The following is a 13030-nucleotide window of genomic DNA, read 5'->3' as shown; positions in this document are numbered from 1 at the left end:
TTTCCCAACGATTCCAAAGCCTGGCGCTCATCCGCCCGGCGTTTTCTACGGAAAGGAGCTGCCTCTGCAATCCCTTCCCAGGGAAACGGGCAGGGATTAGATCATCCGATGGCGGTTGTGAAAGCTCGGCGAGTATTTACTGTAAGAAGGGCTTTGATTCAGCAAGGCGGGCGTTCGAGTGCTAAGCCGATGGGATGGGAGTAGGTGCTTCGGTGCGGGGTTGGATCAGAGGCGCAGCCGAGCCCTCCCCGCACCCCGGAGCACCCAGGTTTCTCGGGACACCCACCCAAATCCCCATCCTGCAGCAACGGCCGGGTTTGAAGGACGCAAAGATTTAGTAGGGAAAAAAAAGTCAGGTTCTCACCAGGTTCTTCTCTTTTTCTTCCCCAAACTCACCGCAAGTTCAGAAGGGGCGAAATCTGACGTTGATTTTTTTACCAGTCCCGGGCACACTGGGTAAATACAGGGATGATTTGCTCCGTGCGCCTTTTTGTCACTCGATTTACAACTTTATTTGGGAGGGGATTTCCACAAAAAGCCATAAAAACTGGGGTTTCCCACTGAAAAGCTTTTCATGTTCTTTCATGACCTTTGTTCAACAATGACCTAATTTCACTCAAACTCTGGCACACGCTATTCCTGAGGTGGGAGGAGAAGTGGCATTCCAAATTGGGTCAGTTTTCATTAAAAATGCTTCCGTTTACTAATAGTTTTTCATTTGTCGGAAGGGCTCGGATCCGCTCAAAACGCCACTCGGCGCAGAGGGGACGGCTGCCGCCGTTCCTGACTTGAGAAATGGGTTAATCTTCATGGGAAATCACCCGTCGCCGCTGTTGATGCTCAAGGACTCGCTGGCTCTGGGCTAAGACCTTTCTCCCCCGAAAGGCCCCGATGGACGCGGTGTCTCGGTGCTACGCGGCGCTCGCGATGGCTGCGCCTTCCCGAGGGTCCTGCGCTGGGTGCAAGGACCGGGAGGGACAGGGGCTGCCGTGGTGGTTTGTGCCCGATGACACGCGTGTCACTCGCCCTTCGGTTCACGGGTACGAGCGGCGTGTTGGCCGGGGAGGCTCCGGTTCAGCCGTGCCCCAGGAAAAGATGCGGGAGGGAACGACGAAAGCAACTGGGAGGATGAAACATCCCATACCCTGACCTAATTCAGAGCCTAATCCAAAGCCTGCCCTAATCAGGGGGATCTGAATCTTCAAGTCTGATCCCCACCCCCCCGGCCCAGTAAAGCAAATGGGAAAATGCAGTGGGATCTGGGAGATGGGGGCCAGCTGCCCTCCATCCGCAGGGGCTCCTCGCTGGGGCTCCCAGGGTGTGGGAAGGGACTTCTGGTCCCCAGAGAGGCGAGAGCTACGAAACTTCGCTTTCTGGAGCCGCTGAAGATGGGTCGGGAGGGAAGACGCACTCAGAGAGCGGCAGAGCCCACAGACCCTGCCATTAAACCCTGCGAGAGCCGCGGGGTGGGCGAAAGGTGGCAATAAACCCGGCTGAGAACCGAGCGAGGTGGAGAAGGAAGCAAAGCAAAGCGCCCGGCTCTCAGACGCGTTCCTGCCGCCGCTTCGCAAATGCGCAAATTATGCAGCCATTTCACGGGACACTTAGGAGTCAATTTGCAACGCGGCTCAGGGGGGAAATTGGGCACATAATTCCCCCTGAACAATAACCGGGAGCAGCCCGCTTAATTTAATGCCGAGCCTGCGCCTTGTTAGCGCTTGCCGAGGGGAGGATGCTGCGGGTGCCGGGGCCACGTGCCCCCATCCCGCCGGACCCCCGGCGCTGGCGGCGATGCCGCAAGGACCGAAGGGCGGCCGGGGACGGCCACGGGGATGGCTGGCGTGTCCCACGCCGGCTTGCACACGCGCCGCGCACCATCGGGCTCCGGCAGCCCGGAGCACAGTGGCAGCAGGCTGTTCTCATTACAGCCCAATGAGGCTGTTTACTCACCCAGCTGGAGACAGTTAGAGAGTGATAAATAATGAAAGAGAAAACATGATTTTCCCCTCTGTGGTTTCTATTTGTGTAACCATATGTCACAGCTCAATACAGCAGCATTTTTTTCTGCTTTATTCAGGAAAGAGTTGATTTTTTCCATAGAGCGGCTATTTTTTTCCCCGCTTTTCTTTTTTTTATTTTTTTTTTTTCCCCCTGGTGCGGTGCCTTAAGTATTTCTGTTTGTTTTCCTGCGAAACTCACTCATATTCAGTCTCCTTAAAGTCTGGCTTGTCCCAGTGACTGCAAAGGTTTGATGGGACTATTCTCAGCTTCTTTTCAAATACCTGTCACAAGGCTGCGGGGAGAAGAAACAGCCGAAACCAGCCCGGTGAAGGAACACCACCCTGAGCGAGGGCTGAGAAGAGCTGAGCCCGCGTCTCTCTCAGGCGGCAGCAACTTTATACCGCAGGATGAAACATCTCCGAGTTTTCCCTGGCGAGGGAAGGGAGGGTTAGATGAGTGATAACTGGGGCATTTTTGCAAGCAAAGCTCTGCCGAGTGCTTTGCCGGGGTAATAGAGCATCGCTCCTGCCACGATGAAGGTAGGGAAACTGAGGCACGGCGCTGCGGAGGTTTCATCCAGGCAGTGAAGCTGCAGCGGCAGAGCCCAGCACCCCGTTGGGCAACTGCATTTGTCCGTCCCGGGGTGGCAGAAGCTGAGTTTTCACCGGGGGAGAAGGAGCTGGTGGAGGGAAGGAGGCAGCCCGGCAGGCGAAGGAGAAGCTCCCAAATGAACGCAGCTCTTTCCCCAAGGAAAAGCCCTTGCGCAGCCCGTTCTGGCGTCGGGGAGAGCTGGGCGTCCGTACCCACGCTGTGCCCTGGGGAGGGCAGGTCCCTGCAAGGCCCCTCTCCCTCCCCGCCAGGCACCGCACGCCTTCCTCCTGCAATCAGCCCCCCCCGGCTTCCCCTAACGCCGCATCTCGGCTGCCGGCGTCTCTTCTCCTGCCATGCCCCTGCAGTCTAGCGTTCGGAGGTCTTGGCACGCTCTGCGGATGAGTTTCCCCTCGGAGCGCTCTTGGCCAGCGGGGTGCGATGTATTGTGTTTTTTGCCCTAGCAAGTTCTCCGGCTTCACAACATCCTCTTCCCGCAAGATACATCGTTTGGGGAGAGCAATTATCCCAGTGACCTCATCCATGTCTGCGGCATGAGGTCACCAACGTTCGGGGAGGTGCGCACCTCACCCGGCCCAAACGGGGTGTGCGCGGCTCACCCCCATCCGGCATTTGGGCTCCCTCCAGAGCCCCATCCCAGCGCCGAGGAAACCGGCAATTAATTGCGGCGTAATTCCCAGAGGCCAAATCAGGTACCCGAGCGTAGATGCAGCCGCGGTTGGATGGCTGTAAGAAAGAGCCCGACTGGCAGCGATTCCCAATATCCCTGCCCCGACGCACCGCCGTGGGCTCCGGGAGAGCCGCGCCGGGGCTGAATGTGCCCCTTTGTGCTGAAATAGCCCCGAGTATCGTATCTCCCTGGCACAGACCTCCTGAAAGGAGACCCCCTGGCCCACCGCTCCGCCTGCCTTCGGCGGGGTCCGGGTCCCGGCCCTCGGTGTGTAATGACGGCGGGTACACGGCGTTAGCTGCGATACCTCATCTCTACAACCAGCGTCCCGAAAGCCTTCCGCCGTGTTTGAATTACCTCAATTAAATTTAGCAAACACACCTCCTCGTACGGCTGATCACTTCTTAAAAAACCCATTTCTCCAGAGGTTTTGTGCGTAATAATCCACACTTTGCTTCATCGTTTCCTACATCTGCTCTACAACTGGTTTGGGACGAGTCTGGCATTTCACCGGCATCCTACAGATCTCGGAGGTGAGGTCCCACCAGTGTCAAAAATGAGCTCAAATTCACCCAAATGCTGAAAAGCCGGCTTTTACCCAGACTGGAGCCACCACGTCCCAGCAAAACCGCCCCAGCTCTGAGTCTGAACCATCCACTGAGCATCCCAACACTTTTAGTGTTGATGGTGTTGCCCTTTTTTAAAGCAATTTAACAGAGTAAAATCAGTATCTCCTCGCTTCGGGTCACAGCGCGCTCTCGTTGCAGGGCTTGAGCTGGAGACCGGGGGAAGATGGACCCCGCTGGTTCCCCTGACCCCCCCCGCCTCCTGCCCCAGCAATTTTTACAGCCTTCCCCAGGCAGCCCAAACCCGCTCCTTGGGCCTCCGGGTCCCGCTCCTCTCCCTGCAAGCATGGAAAAATAAGGGCTGGGAATTTGCTGCAGGTTAATTGGGGTTATTTCATATTAAAGCCCCTTTGCCTCTGTAAAGTGAACCTTTGCTGGGCGGCTTCGGTGGCTTCTACGTGCCTTATTACACCTCCCCGGGCACAGAGGGGGTTTGCACTCTGTCGAGGAGATGCGGACGCTTCCTCCATCAGCTCCTGTGGCCCCAGGTGACGCCCCTGGCCAACACAGGACGTGCCACCTCTTCACCTGTGTCATCTCCTGCTGTGGGTCACATCAGCCAGGAGGTGACGAACCCCAAATCCTCTTGCCCCCAGGTTGAGCACCGGTGTGGGTGCCTCCCTGGAGACCACCTGGATGGCATCTGGAGGGAGTCGGCAGCCTCTGGAGAAGATGTCCATCAGCTGGGAGCCGTATCTAACGCCGCGGCATGGGAACATCAAACCAGCTCCTCTGGGTAACATTTCTACCCGCAGATCTCGCATCTCCAGGCTTCCAGCCCCCGCCTCCACAGCTACCCCGGCTCTGCCAGGAAGCATAAAGGCTCTCCATGGCTTTTTCCACTCCTGGCTGTGCAAACAACGTGGCCCCTGCTTCCCCTCCGCACCCCCTCCGCTGCCCGGCCCGGCACCACCTGGGTTAACGGGAGGGCAGTTGGATGGAAAAGGCCCTTTTTTATTGTAACAGCAGATACAAAGAAGAAAAAGCGCTAGAATCATTTATCTGGCTCACAGTTTCGCTAATGCCCTCGGCTTTAGGCCAACGTGAGATATTATGAGGTAAATCGGCCAAGTCATGCTATACAAACATTTCAAAAAAGAAAGATATTTTCAGGCTCTTGCAGGAATCCAGCCCTCCCCCCCCCCCCCCGGCCCCGCATCGGGTTTCTGCAGGATTCGGCCGGGTTTGTAGTCCACTTTGTGTTCATCTGCGGGCGTTCAAAAAACGGGAGAACCAGGCAAAAGGTGTCACTCGAATTTGGCGCGGGGTTTGCTCGGCGACGCAACGGCCTCAGCACCGGCCGGGCGCATCGCGGAGCATCCCCGGAGATGCAGAGAAAAGGCCTTTATGGTCCCATTCTTTCCTCTCAGCATCCCGGGACTTGCCACATGGCACAGCGGTGCTCCAAGATGAACCTCTCCAGCCACCCCGCGCTGCTGGGACACTCCACCGAGCGCGGCGGGCAATGGCAGCCCCTCCAACGCCTCCGCGCAGTCACCAGGGACCGACCCCGGCACTGGTCCCTCCTGCCCCCGGTCTGCAGAAGAGCTCAGAGCCTCCCGCATCGTGCACGGGCAACCCCAAAACCAAAGATATTCTTCTCTGGGTAGCGGGCACAGTTAGCTTTTTAGGCTAATAATGGATTTTAACTGCACGGGAACTATGTATGTTCAACAATATATACATATTTTTTATTGCTTACAACATTTAAATGGATGGGTTCTTTGTTATTTATTAAAGGGCCATTGAAAATGTCTTTCCGTTCTTGTTCCTGTGTCTTAAGCAGTTCATTAAAATGCCCACCTTTCCTGTCATAAAACCCACGTACGCAGGCTAATAAAATCCAAACATGTACTATTAAAGTCCCCACACACAGAATAAAAAAACCCCACCCGCAGCCCCTATTCCAAGCGCCCACATAAAACCCAGTAAAAGCCTTATGCCACGGCCTGACACCCGCTCAGACGCCTCTGACAACGGCGATGAGAGCATGGAGAGAGGGAGCCAGTGCCTGGGGGGGGGTCCCTGCTGCCCCCAGTGGGTTTCACGGGGGACAGACCCCCCCCGTCCGTGCCAGCAGTGGGGCAGACCCTACCCGTGACCCTGTAACTGAGCTCTGCCTTGTTTCCATCTTGAAGGTCCTACAGACACTGCTCCTTCCCTTACCGCAGTGCACAAGAGGTTGAAGTGTGGGGTTTCTCGGGGCGTTTCCAACATTGGGGGTACCCGGAGCTGCCAGTCTCCGTCCTCCTCCACCACGTCCCCACGGGGAGCAGGGAAGGGGCTGCAGAGCCTGAGGGTGGGTGTGAGACATCGCCATCCCTCTCCCAGGCGAGGGAAATGCCTGCGGGGGAGTTTGCAGTTGGGTTTGGTTGGTTTCCAGTGAGGAAACCTGCCTGAGCAGGGCTCGCAGCCATGGAACCACCTTGGTTGTCCACCCGCCCCGAGGCAGAGGTGCAGAGAGGGGGGATTCGGCATCACATGAGCTCCAGAGGTGCAGAGGCAGAAATCCACGTCCTGTGCCATTGCTGCAACTGGACATAGCCAAGCAAGATTTCCGCCTACAGGCTTTTTCCCCCCTTTCTATCCCCCGTTGCATCTCGGAGGGTTACAGCAAGATGGGCTCAGCCCAGGTCTGCGCACCGTCACTGGGAGCAGATGCTCCCAGGGTGACACAAGCAGGGGAGAGGGCTGGTGGCACCTGCCCCTCTGAACACAGCGCTGGGAGACGCGTCCTGGAGAAACCCTTTGCTCTCCCCTACTTCATCCCCACCCCAGCCAGGCCGTGCGTGTGGGTGGGCGAGGAGAAAGGCAGACAGGCTTCTCCGGAGCCGCTCTCCTGCGGCAGCCCCTGGCCTGGTGATGTGTCTATCACCGAGCATTTACAGCCTCTGATCGATGGCGGGTTGGGCAAAACACTCCAGCGCATCATTATTGTAACGACCTGACAGCAAAATCGGTACACGCTGTCCTGGGGTGATGGTTCCATCTCCCTCACTGGGCACCAGTGCCAGCACCAGCGAGAGGCAGCAGCACCTTTCCCTGCCCACCTCTTGCTTTTGGTGGACCCCCATGAAGCGTCCAGAGCCTGCAGCCACCGCACGCCGGCCCCGAGCCCCCGTTGCCATGCCGGAGCATCCACCGGCATCGCAACCCCTGTCATCCCCCCTCCGCCTGCCTCCTCCCCCAGGGAAGCCGGCGCTTTGCTGGAGGGCACAGAGCGAATCATCCAGTAACACAGAAATCTCCGAGTCCTCTTTAGACGTCCCAGGAGGAGGCAGATCTGAGGGAAGGCAGCGGAGAAGATGCCTGCAGCAATGTCAGTGCTAGAACAGCCGGGCTGACAGGATTCAGAGCGGGGATTAAGGTTGGGATCAGGGATGCGGGGAAAATGAAAAAAAAGACTCCGGCTTTCAGGCGTGCTTCGGCTGTGTTTGTCTTCTTGTTTGCTCGGGAGGAGGACAGGCTCCCGGCTTTAAAAGGCCCCCGATCACCTTCCTGAAGAGGCCAGGGTTCACTTCGGTGCTGCATCTGGAGATGTTTGCGAGGGGAGAGAGGATGCGCTGGGCACGTTCTGCCATCCCCAGGGCAGCCAGACCAGCGGCAGCAGGGACAGGCTGGGCGGACCAAGCGCTGTCCCACGGGAGGGTGCACCGAGCAGCGCCAAGCAGCCGTGGGTGCCTGGGGAATATCTGCCTTTTCGCAGGGGTTTCTGAAATGTCACTCTGTCACTTCCCCACCAGAACTCCACCTACTTCCAATCTCCGCAGTGTTTCTTGGCCAGGACATCTCTGCCTTCCTCCCAGGCAGGGGCAGCAGGGACACCGGGGGGGTGACAACTTTCTTACCAGCTGCAACTCCCTGTGCTCTAAGGTGGCATTTTATTGCGCATGGGAAAGCGGAGCAGCTGCCTCTCCCTGTGCTCCAGCCCCGGCTAAAAGCAGGACGACGGGTCATGGGAACCTCAAGGAGAGCAAGAAAGGAGGAGGAAAAGCCAGGCCAATTATGCAGCTCGTTTAGGTGCAGGAACTGGGGACTCCCCTCGGCTGCTGCCCATCCCCTGCTCGCGTCCCACCCTGTCACCAAGAAGAGACCCAGCCACTTGTCACCCAGTGTCACAGCTTTGCTCTGCTTCCCCTATGGTTTCCCCAGAAAGGGTTTGCGCCCTGGCAAGCCGAGCTGGAGCTCCACCTTTCCAGAGGCTGCTCCGGGGTCCTCCTCCCCAGGTCACAGCCCCACCAAAGGGCACGAAACAGCCCCCAAAGGGCAGGTGCTGCTGCGTTTCATAGAATCGCGGCGTGGTTTGGGTTGGAAAGGACCTTAAAGCCCATCCAGTGCCACCCCCTGCCCTGGGCAGGGACACCTCCCACAGACCAGGTTGCTCCAAGCTCCATTTTCCCTGGGGAAGCTGGGGAAGAGAGGAGACAGCCAAAGTTTGATGCCAGTGAAAGCACAACCTACCTAAAAATTGCACTCAGAAGAAGAAAAAAGTCCCACCTGCTTCTGACCCAGACGGAGCCAGTCTGAGGGTCCCTGCCCGGGCTCAGCCCCCCATCTCTCCCCCAGCCCTCCCAGTAGCTGATCAGTCCCAGGCGCTGGAGCAGGGTCCCCCTGCGGCCCCCACTCTTATCTCTGGGGGAGGGAAGGGGCCGCAGGGTCCCAAACACTCTCCAGAGCACCGCGGGGCTGCTCTAATCCACAGCCTCCGCAACCATCCACCGGCCAGGCGGTATTTCCAGTCAAAGCAAATCTGGACTCTCTTCCCTTCAGCCCATTTCTCTCCTCCTTCCTTGCCTCTTTCCCCCCCCCTTCTCTCTTATCTCCACATAGACCATTAACTTTCTCCCCAGTGCTGCCCGCCCTCCTCGGGGCTCCTTCACAAGGTTTTTTTCATGGTTTACACTGACGGCCCCACACACCCCCCTTGCTCGCGCAGTGCCTAGAGGCCGCAGAGCCCCGGGGCCGCTCACAAGATGCCCGTACAGTTCATACGCCCCAACACCCTCCTCCGCTTCGCCACTCCGACGCTCTCATTTCCAAGCTCCCTCTTTCCCCCCAATCCAGATACAAAAGGCACCAAGTTTTCCCTTCACAGCCCTCTTTTCCCCTTCTCCCCTCCCCTTGACTCGCAGTATCCAACCCTCTGTTTTCAAGGGCTTCCCCCCCCTTCTTTCCTACCCCTCTCCGCCCCCCCCCTTTTTTTTTTATTTAAGTTTTTCTTTTAACTTTCAAGGTCAACACGGACAGACAATGCCACCAGTGCCTGTTTGATATGTGAGCGCTATTGGCGTCCATTGCCACGGTTTCCGTGGTAACACAGTAACCATTAATTTTCAATTAAAGTAGACAAAAAGCCCGATGACAGCTCCAGGTCTGCTGAAGATGTCAAGAATCCGTATTAATATACAGCAAGAGAGCATAATTGTGTGTCCATCTTCCCGAGCAACGAAAATGGAGGGATAATTACCAGCTAGAAAGCCACTCTGTAATTTTGTTCTTACTGTCACCACAACCCTACATATTAGCATAAATTAAAAGCAGGGTTTATTGTTACCAAAGTGCATTGATATTTCCAGCCTATTTTCTTCCTTTTAACTGTTTGTTGTTGATGAGTGACTCCTGGACACATGGTGGGTGAGCCCACAGGAGCAATCGAGATGCCAGAAAGTAATGGATGAAGCCTCGCGATGCCACCCAGGTGGAAGGAAGGGAAGAGCAGCGAGATGCTGCACGGAGGTGGAGGAGAAATCCCAGATGGGTCTGCAGCCCTCTTCCAGCCTCCGGATCCACCAGGAGCTCCCGGCCCCAGCGTGGTCCATCCCAGCTCAGCTCCCCCATGGACCATGCGGTGGGGGCTCCGTCACGTTGTCCCCGTTGCCACCTCCTCGGGCTTCGCCTCGGAGCTGGAAGGGGTGTAAGTCCCCGACTGCTGCGCGCTTGGTGACAGCCGCTGAATTCATGAATTTAAGTGAATGGAAAAAAGCGGGTTCCTTGTATCATATCCAGAGAAAGCTGTCCTTCAAAAGGAAATTTAGTGTAATTACCCTTAAGGGAGCGATCCTCACTCAGTCAGTCACAACACTGACCTGCTGCTAGGATCTGACAGGGAAATTACAGGCTGTGTACTCAACAAAAGGGGCTTCCTTCCTTCTTAGAGGAGAGATGAAATGCCGAGGTTTGAAAAGAAAAGTATTGGCTTCTGGGTTTTAAATCAGTATCTCGCACAGGGCCTTCCTGGGCACTGAAATTAGAAGGGGGTGGAGGAGGACCAAGCCAGGGAGGGGAATGGGCGTTTTTTTATGGGCTGGGAAAAGAACTGAGAAGCTCCAAATTCCCACCGAGCGAGTAAAGTGGTTTTTCAGGATTTGCTTTCGCGATAGGCAGCGAGGCGACGGGCATGGCAAAGAGCAGAAGTGAGATGGCCTCGCAAAGAAGGCTGCAGGCGCCGGCACACCCCCGTCCCTCTGCAGGAGCAGTGTCGCTGTACGGAGCCAAGCCAAGCCCATGCCCCCCAGCTGCCGTTGCCCCGGCATCCAACCTGGGGGCTCTTCACGCAGAGCCCCAACACTGAGGGGGGTCACGAACTCCCCCTCAGATGCTGTCACCACTCCAAGTGGGGCTGGGCTTGGAGAAACCTCCGTGGTCCCCTCTTGTACATAAGGGGGGACTAAAGCCCTCGCTGACCCGTTGGTTTCCATCTCCAGGAACTCAGGTGGGGAACTCCCAGAGGGCTGGACAAGACAATCACAACATCGATGATTAAAGGGGGTGTGGGGGGGATTAGTCAGAATAAATCAATACTCAGAAAAATATACAAATAGATTATTAAGCAATCAATTTGTAAGGAGCTAAAAAGACAACGGTGAGGAGATGGGTTTGTCTCCAATACTGTGTCAAGGCAGCACCTTCCCGTGCCGAGGCGGCTGGCCCGGCAGAAACGGGGAGAGCGGGCGATCCGACACAGGCTGGCTGCGGGAAGGCTTTCGGTGCAGCCTCCCCAATATCCTCATAAGCAAATAAAGGTAACACGGTCTCGAGGTGAAATCATCCATCCCCCTGCAGCAGCACAGCTGGGTGGGAAACCCCACTAGGAGCCATCAGCAGCTCGTGACCAAACTGCAAGGGCTTTCTCAGGGCTGGGGTGGGAGGGACTGTCCCCAGCCCAGGCAGTATTTTCGGTGGTGAGTTAAGATGCACACAGAGGGTACACATGCAGGGTCTGTGAGAACAGCCTGGGAAGGGGCTGCCATTTGGGGGGACAGGATTAGCGTTCAAACCACCTGGGTAAGAGGAACAAATGACCTGGTGAGCTGCAGTCGGGCTAATGGCACGGACACGAATTTAGGAATGAGAAGCAAAAACTACAACTTTCCGAAAGGCGGGCGAGCCAGCAGTGCAATGAAGAGTGAACCGGGATTTGTGTTTGATCACAAGCTCGGTATTAACCAACAAACTGCCTAACGCGGCCAGAGCAAGAGAGGCTGCAGCAGGGCGCAGGGGATGCCGCGGGGATGCTCAGCCGGGTACCCAGCCTGCGTCCCTGCCGCCCGCCAGCGGGCGATGGGTGGACGGGAGGGAGTTCAAAAGCAAGCGGAGAAGCAACGATAAGAGGTTTGGAAAACATGACCCATGAGGAGAGATTGGAGGAGCTGCGTCTGTTTAGTCTAGCCCAGAGAAGGGTAAGGAGGGCAGATGATAACGGCCTTACGGTATAAATATTGCTGCAAAGAGAACAGGGATCAACCGCTCTCCGTATTCCCAGCGCAGGAGGAGCAGAAAGGGGCTTCATTTGCAGGGAAGAAGCTTTAGGATAGGGAAAGCTTTGTACAAAAGTATTGCAATATGTGACCAAGGGAGGTCACAAGCTTTTTCATAACAAGACTTAAAAGAAGATATTAGAGGGGAGGGAGGCGTCGATGCCACCTGCGAGAGAGACCCGACCCCCTGAGCATCCCCTCCCAGGCAGCACTGCAGGCTCCAGGCTCCGGCACAGCAGCGGTGGGGGCTCACCCCCAACTTGTCTTGGATGTCAATGTTTGCAGTAGGACTAAAACGAAGATTTCCTGAACAAGCTTCAAGGTGCTTCAACAGCCAGGTGATCTGAACAGGCAGTTCAGCGAGTAACAAGGGTAAATACAACCAAAAAATCCTGGTTTTGTCCAAATCAAAACACTTCAAAAGCAGGTCAGCTCTAGCAATCTTTCAGAGTAGAAATAAGGAGACAGGAGCAGCCTGATAGCACCTCATCTGTGCAGGCCAGGAGTGGGGAGGCCAGTTTTGAACAGATTTGTTTGGAGAACATTTAGTACCTCTAACACTTAAAAATATGACAACAGCTTTAAAAGCTCAAAACACGATCATCTGATTTTCTGTAAACAAAGCCCTCAGTCAGTTGAAGGGGTTTTTTTTTCTTCCAATCTCCAGTTCATGCTAATTAAAAAAAGTTTCTTGTCTATTTGTGGATAGAATTTTCTTTTTCTACTGTAGGATTTGCACCGATTATGAATCTATATGATGGGAGCCCCAACAGCTGGAATATTCAAAACAGGGCAGGTTAGGAGAGCGGCCTGTATGCTTTCCTGGCTATAAAACATCACACACAATTATCACACCGGTGTTCAGCCCTTATCTACAGCTTCAGGGACTTACTACTTCAGTCAAGACTCACCTTCCAGACGGAATGCTCCTGGGATCCTGATGTGCGCATGAACCTCATCCATCATACGTGGGGTTACGAACCACGGTGCCAACACACTGCCCTAGAGGGTGTAAATACCACGGCAGGGAGGGAGGCTCCATCTTCCTGGGGAAACACAGCCTCCACAACGAGCCCCTTTTATCCAGGTGCCCCTGGGCCGCCCGCGGTGGAAGCTACGAGCATTGGCTGGATTGCAAAACACCCTGGGCCAAATCAGCCAGTGTGAACTGGTGCTACTCCACCAGCACACGTGTTCAGATGCTGATTTAAACGAGCTGAGGGCTTAGCTCTCAGGGTTTAATTTCCACCTGATGGAGGTCAGCTGTTTGCAGCATTTTCCCTTCACTTCCCGCATCTGGTGTAGGACACTCTGATCCCAACCTCAGGATCTGTCCTAGAAGTGGCAGAAGGAGCGCCTGGAAGATT

General features: G+C 55.8%; 1 protein-coding gene across 1 annotated transcript in view; it reads right to left on the bottom strand.

Moving 5' to 3' along the window:
• Positions 1-12703, bottom strand: part of FOXP4 (forkhead box P4) — an 84895-nt gene extending 72192 nt beyond the window's left edge. Inside the window, exon 1 of the mRNA XM_054181563.1 lies at positions 12575-12703. The gene's annotated coding sequence lies outside the window, so the exon portion shown is untranslated. The remainder of the gene's footprint in view (positions 1-12574) is intronic.
• Between the last annotated feature and the right edge of the window lie 327 nt (positions 12704-13030).

This window comes from Rissa tridactyla, chromosome 21 (genome assembly GCF_028500815.1).
Source record: "Rissa tridactyla isolate bRisTri1 chromosome 21, bRisTri1.patW.cur.20221130, whole genome shotgun sequence".
In the NCBI taxonomy this organism is placed as follows: Eukaryota; Metazoa; Chordata; class Aves; order Charadriiformes; family Laridae; genus Rissa; species Rissa tridactyla.
This window is presented reverse-complemented; position numbering and strand designations above follow the sequence as displayed.